General features: G+C 36.1%; 1 protein-coding gene across 1 annotated transcript in view; it reads left to right on the top strand.

Annotated features, from left to right (window-relative positions):
- Positions 1-7,500, top strand: part of LOC143035573 (uncharacterized) — a 208,795-nt gene that overhangs the window by 198,969 nt on the left and 2,326 nt on the right. The gene's annotated exons all lie outside the window — the stretch shown is intronic.

The raw sequence follows: 7,500 nt of genomic DNA, 5'->3' as shown, positions 1-7,500 counted from the left end.
AAGACAGCGTATTATACAAAATTCGGTGAAACGTCACGAGGACTTAGAAAAAGAATATGAATACAGGAACGACATGCGACATCATAGAACATCTTACTCGTTAGTAATACACGCTACAAACCACGACCGTTTACCCAACTGGAATAGTGTAGAGATAATTCACACTGGTATAGAAAAACTACAAAGAAAATTATAGAAGCAATTTACAACAGTTCAGCAGTTACAGCTAATCATAGAGGTGTTTGTAAGCCTAACAAGCGCCTCGGCTAGGTTGGCTATCGCAGGGACATAAACAGACCAATCACGAGCTCCATTCCAAGACGACCCACCAGATGATCTGCTAGATATGTATATAAGCAGCGTATGCCCAATTGCCTGTGCCATTTTCTCTCTGAAGAAAACTCTGTCGAAACACAAAAGAATAAAGTGCATCTGCTTCATTCTGGAATTTTCCTACAGCACTCTCTCCAACCATTTATCTTTACACTAGTCGAGATATATATATATATATATATATATATATATATATATATATATGTGTGTGTGTGTGTGTGTGTGTGTGTGTGTGTGTGTGTGTGTGTGTGTGTGTGTGTGTGTGTGTGTGTGTGTGTGTGTGTGTGTGTGTTTGTGTGTATGTGTTAGTGTGTATGTATATGTGTATGTAAACATACATATTTATATATGTATATATATATATATATATATATATATATATATATATACATATGTGTGTGGGTGTGTATATGTGTAGGCATATATATATATATATATATATATATATATATACATATATATATATATATATATATATATATATACTGTATGTATGTGTGTGTGTATGTATGTATGTGATTATTTTAATATTGTTATTCCCCCGTTTAATGTAAATTCTTTATCTAATAAATTAACACAAGTTCAAATGGATGGGCCACAGATGTCGTCCAACTCTGGAATCCGTTTGTGAATAATTATCCTATGATCTCCCTCAAATTTGTTTTTTCACTTTTTTTGTTTCTCCCATCCCTTTTTATTTTCTCTATATATATTTTTAGGGGGTCTTTCCCTTCCATCTTGCTCTTATCTCCTTCTTTATACCTCTCTCTCTCTCTCTCTCTCACACACACACACACACACACACACACACACACACACACTTCAGCGAATGGACGGCTTGGATGACGTTCTGAAGAAAACTGAAGTCTGTGGATCCCAACGCAAAGAGAAGTGCCTAGTGTTTTTGCAGGGTGGGGGGGAAATTGCTCGTGGAGTAGTGGGAAAGTAGGGAAAGAGGAAAAGGGGAGGGATTACTGAGGGAAATGGAAGGAAATGAGGAGGGAGTAGACTTGGCCCAGCCAGACAAGCGGAAGGTAAACAAAAGACTGAGTGAGGATGACATGTCTAATAAAAATGTAAAGATTAGAAGTATAGAGAGGAGCAATACAGAAGAAAGTGACGAGAATATGTTCCAGGGATTTAAAGAGGGTGGGGGGGACACAACCCCCCCCCCCGACTGATAAGACTAGAGGAGAGAGTTGATAAGGTGATCGAGGACTTGGAGCGTAAGTTAGGTAACGTAGACTCCATTTTCCAGAGAATTGAAAGGTTGGAACAACTAGAGAAGGCTAACAGAAACTTAACTGAAGAAATAGAGGACCTAAAAAGACAGTTAGGAAATGTAAAGGAGGAGAATGAGAAATTGAAGAAGAATAGTAATGAAAACAGAGAGAAAATAGCTACAGAAGCTAAAAATTGGAGAATAACTCAAGAAGGGAATAAGGTTTCATTCACTGACATAGTCAAACAGCAATTGAAAGAACATAATGAAGACTCAGTTATTAAAGTGATGAGACAGAAGGAGAATATAGTAAGAGAATTAGCTGACAAAAAGAAATGTATAATTATATTAGGAATGGAAGAGAAACATAACCCAGATAGAACCGCAAGAATCAAGGAGGAAAATGAAAGAGTAAGCAGTTTATTAAAATTAGTCCAGGAAGATGAACCAGAAATTATAAAGGAAATTGAGGAAAAATTCAGACTCGGAAAATATAGTACAGATAAGACCAGACCAATTAAGATTAAATTCAGGTCACAAACAACGGCAGAGAAAATTCTATCCAAGACAGGGAAACTAGCAACAAATGATCAATATAAAAAGGTATGGATAAAAAGAGAAATGAATAAGGAGGAAAGAGAGGCAGAAAAGCAGAAAAGAATTGAAGCTAAGGCAAAATACGAGGAAAGAACGGAGTCAGAGGCGGAGAGATTCTATAGGAGAGTAGTGAACATGAAAATAAAGCAGTTCGACATACTAAAGAAAAACATAAGGGAAACAGAGAATACAATGGAAGTGGCAGAAAACTAAGAGTGTCTTACACAAATATAGATGGATTGATAACAGGATTGAATGAACTGAATGATTATTTGAAAGAAAAAGAACCGGACATAATGGGAATTGTAGAAACAAAATTAAAAGGCCCACTACCACCCAACAGTGTAGGACATGATACATACAATTATTGGATTAGAAACAGAGAGAAAAAACAAGGGGGTGGAGTTATGTTCCTGACTAAGAAGGATATAAACGTGAAAGGTGTCATATATGGAAAGAATACAGTAGAGATGATTATGATAGAAGTGGAAGACCGAGATAAGAAGAGCAGAAAATTTGTGATCAATTATGTGCCTCCGAAAACAGCCTCATGGGAGGAGAGTGAACATAAAAGTATGTTAGAGGACACAAAGATAGCATTAACTAAAATAATGGAAGACGGAGGAAGAATAGTTATGATGGGCGACTTTAATTGCAAAGAAATCTGCTGGGAAGAAATGACAGTAAAGAGTGGTGATGACTCATGGGGAAATGCTCTACTTGAGATGATTACTGACCATTCAATGACACAATGGATACAAGAGAATACTAGGTATAGAAATGAAGAAGAACCATCGAGGCTAGACTTAATAATTACATCTGAACCTAGAATAGTGGACAAGATTGAATATAAAACACCAATAGGTAAAAGTGACCACATATTGATTGAACTGGAACTTAATGAAGAAAAATATATCAAAAGAAATGAACAATATAGAAAAGGAAGAATGATGTATGAAAAAACAAACTTTGATAAAATAAGAGAATTCTTCCAACAAGAAAACTGGGAAGAAATATACAAAGAAGAAACAACAGTGGAAGAGAAATGGAATATTTTGACAAAAATTTACAAAAAAGGAGTGGAAAAGTATGTCCCAAGACAAAAACAAGAAAAAGAATATGTAAAATGCTGGTACAACAAAAGTTGTAGGGAGTTAAAGGACAAAAGAGACAAAGCCTGGACCAGATGGAAAAAAGACAGAAGACCTGAAAAATGGAAAATATATACTGGTTATAGAAATGAATATGTACAAAAGTGCAGAGAGGAAAAAAGAAAATATGAAAAAGATGTTATAGAAAAGTGTAAAGATCAACCAAAACTATTCTACAGATTTGTAAACAATAAACTGAAAAACAAACAAGACTTAGAGAAATTAAGACAAGGAGGAGTTGAATACACTGAGGAAATGGAAATGGCAGAAATTATGAACAAACATTTTAAATCAGTGTTTACAAGGGAAAATATACAACCTGAAGAGATTGAGTGGAAGGAAAAAGTCCCCCCTATGGAAGAAATAGAAGTAACAAAGAATGAAATATTGACACACTTGGGTAATTTTGATGTCAGAAAATCGCATGGGCCAGATGAAATAGCAAACTGGATTCTGAAAGAATGCAGGAATGAACTGGCAGACAAAATACATAGCATAATAAGCAGTTCCTTAAAAGAAGGAAAAGTTCCAGAAGATTGGAAAAAAGCAAATATAGTACCTATATATAAAGGAGGAAATAAAGAAGAACCTACCAACTATAGACCAGTCTCTCTAACAAGTACAATAGCAAAAATATGTGAAAGAATTATCAAAAGTAGATGGGTAAAATACTTGGAAAAAAACAACGTACTAAATCCAAGGCAATTTGGATTCAGACAAGGACGATCATGCGTCACCAATTTAATATGTTTCTATTCAAGGCTAATAGATATAATACAAGAAAGAGATGGATGGGCTGATTGTGCATTTCTAGACCTAAAAAAAGCTTTTGACAAAGTACCACATAAGAAGTTGCTTAAGAAATTAGAATATGAAGGAGGAATACAAGGTAAATTGCTAAATTGGATGGAAGACTTTTTGCAAGAAAGAAAAATGAGAGTAGTGATAAGAGATCAGCACTCAAAATGGAATGAAGTAATAAGCGGTGTCCCGCAGGGAACAGTTCTGGCCCCAATAATGTTTGCTATATATATTAATGATATGGATGAAGGAATTGAAAGCTATATGAGCTTCTTTGCAGATGATGCAAAATTACTGAAAAGAGTGAAAACTGAAGAAGATTGTGAATCACTACAGAGAGATCTAAATAAAGTACAAGAATGGAGTAGGAAGTGGGAGATGGAGTTCAATACAAAAAAGTGTAGTATAATGGAATTTGGAAAAAGCAAAAACAGAACAGGATCATATAATTTGGGAGAAGAAGGAATAAAAAAAAGTAGAAAATGAGAAGGACCTGGGAGTCATTGTTATGAATAATATGTCACCTGAGAAACATATAAATAAGATTTTTGGAGAGACTTATAATTTAATAAGAACAATCAAAGTGGCATTTACATACCTGGATGAAGAAATGGTGAGGAAAATCCTAATCACCCTGATAAGACCAAGATTGGAATATGCAGCAACGATATGGTCACCAAGTACAAAAAAATGTATAAAAAAACTTGAAAGAATACAAAGAGCAATTACAAAACTGGCACCAACACTCTCAAAACTATCATATGAAGAGAGACTACAAAAACTTAAACTACAGACACTAGAGCAAAGAAGAGAGAGAGGAGATTTGATAGCTATTTACAGAATCATGAAAGGCATAGAAATTACTGATAGAGAGAATCTGATAAAATGGGATGACAGAAATACAAGAGGACACGGAAAGAAAATAAAAAAAGACAGCTATAGAAGAGATTTTAAAAAGAACAGCTTTCCTCACAGAGCAATAGACAGTTGGAACAAGTTAGATGAGAAAGTGGTGTGTGCAAAAACAATACATGAATTTAAAAATAGTTTAGATAAAATGAGTTATGAAGACGGGACCCCACGAGCATAGCTCCCCTTCCCGTAAAATACAACTAGGTAAATACAACTAGGTAAATACACACACACACACACACACACACACAGACGGAATAAAACAAGCTAGATGATTTTTGCACTGGAAAGGTGGTGAGACTCTCTCTTTATAGGCCAAGAGGTCTTCATCTGGAATGTGTTTTTATTTTAGTCTTCTTCTGAATTTCCTCATGACTAAATGTCGGATTAACGCCCCCAGCCGAATGGAAATGCTTGGAAGGAACTGGAAATAAATTCTTCGGTTGGTCACTTTGCCAATGCTGAAGAAAGAGGTGTTCATGCGTATTATTTTCAGTATCATCCCTATTATCATCATAATTCTTATCATCACCGTCGTCGTCGTAATTAGCACTATCATGTTCATAATCATAAGCATCGCTGTTGCCATCATTTGCACCATGATAATCACCATCATAGTTAGTCACAATCATAATCATCATCATCATCATCATTATTATCTAAGTATTATCAGCACTAGTTGAATCGTAGCAGTAGCGTTGTGGTGGTAGTAGTAGTAGTAGTAATTTTAATAGAAGTAGTAGTAGTAGTAGTAGTAGTAGTAGTAGTAGTAGTAGTAGTAGTAGTAGTAGTAGTAGTAGTAGTAGTAGTAGTAGTAGTAGTAGTAGTAGTAGTAGTAGTAGTAATAGTAGTAGTAGTAGTAATAGTAGTAATAGCAGCGGCAGCAGTAGGAGTAATATTTACATTACGAGAGCGCTAGTTTACCCTCTGGTTGTATTCCATTGAGAACAGGATAAAGATTATCTTCCCCCGACTCACCTTCCGCGGGCACAACATTGACTGTTGCTCCCGCTGAGCCAATCCCATGTTTCATCAATCTGCAGGAAGACCAGCTGTGACTGAGGATAAGGTCTCACCTCTCCCTCCCACCGACACCCTCCTTGTCATGACCCTCCACCACCCCCACCACCACCCCCACCCCGCCTGCGACGCAGGGGTTTGTTATCTAGCTTTCATTTAGGGTTTATTTTCTAGATTTCATTTAGGATAAATCCAAACAATTTAGCCAAAGGATGGAACACGAACTAGTGGAATTGAAACTTACCTTGTCTTAGTCTTCTATGTATAACCTCCTCTTTCTAACTTGGCGAAGATCTAAGAAAGTAATAATAATGCAATAGATAACTAAATATATGAACGACTAAATGAACAAATAAATAAATGATATAGAATGGAATGAATTAAAACAAAATTAAATAAAGACAAATCTCTCATGGTCGTTTCAGACATATTACACAGTTGATCTGTGGGACGGAGATAACCTTGGACCAGCCTCAGGATTAGGTGTGGGGATGCGTGTTTTATATACCAGTTTTATATACTACTACAGTATTACGAGACTACGAGGCTCAGGTTGGGACATGCTAGAACATTCTTGGGGGTAGAAAAGGCGATTCGTCATGTCACAGCTTCCTGTGTCAACTATTAGAGCAATAAGAAGGCAGCAGTGATGAATGCTTTGTATTGTTACCCAGCACTTGATAGTGAGTGTTTCTTTTGTTTTGAAGACGTAATATGAGAGGAAAAAGGAAAGAGATTGAAAGGAAGTGGAAAGAATAGGTAGGACGAAAGATGAGGTGAAAAAAGGAAGAAAAAATAAAGGTAGAGATAGAAAAATGGTAAAGATAAAGAAATAGATATATACAAAAAGATAGAAAGAGAGAGAGAGAGACAGAGAGAGAGAGAGAGAAAGCAAGAAAATACAAACACTGAAAACCAAACCATATCCACGTTTTCTAATAGAGTTTTTGAACATTTCTTCCTCCTCCATTTCAACGCTGCTCCGTCACTTGCAGACATTTAACCTCTGATCAAAAGAACCTATACAGCTTGTGTACATTCGCGAGGAAAGTATTCCTATGGTAGTGGCCGATGAAATGTTGAACGAGCGATAACTTCTGGCACATGTTTTGCCCAAGAACGGAAGAAGTTTTTTGTAAGTCTTTGCACACTTAGACACAAGCGTTGTTGGGTAAACGCATGTATGTATTCTCCAATTCAAACTACGATGAAGACGAGCAACTTCCATTTCTTCAAAATAAAGATATCTTGCATCTAGTCAAGCGTACCAACTTTTCATTCTGAGTCTGTCATACCAACCTTTCACTCTAATTCAGGCATACCAACCTTCCATCTTGAGTCAGGCCTACCAACATTGCCATTCAAGACAGGTATACCAACATTTCGCTTTGAGTCAGGCATAATAACCTTTCATCTTCAGTCAGGCATATCAACCTTTCATTTTCACTCAGGCATACCAACCTT

This window comes from Oratosquilla oratoria, chromosome 19, assembly GCF_046742065.1.
Source record: "Oratosquilla oratoria isolate Oo_2021 chromosome 19, ASM4674206v1, whole genome shotgun sequence".
NCBI classification, from domain to species: domain Eukaryota; kingdom Metazoa; phylum Arthropoda; class Malacostraca; order Stomatopoda; family Squillidae; genus Oratosquilla; species Oratosquilla oratoria.
Note: the sequence above shows the minus strand (reverse complement) of the source record. Positions and strands in the feature narration are given on the sequence as shown.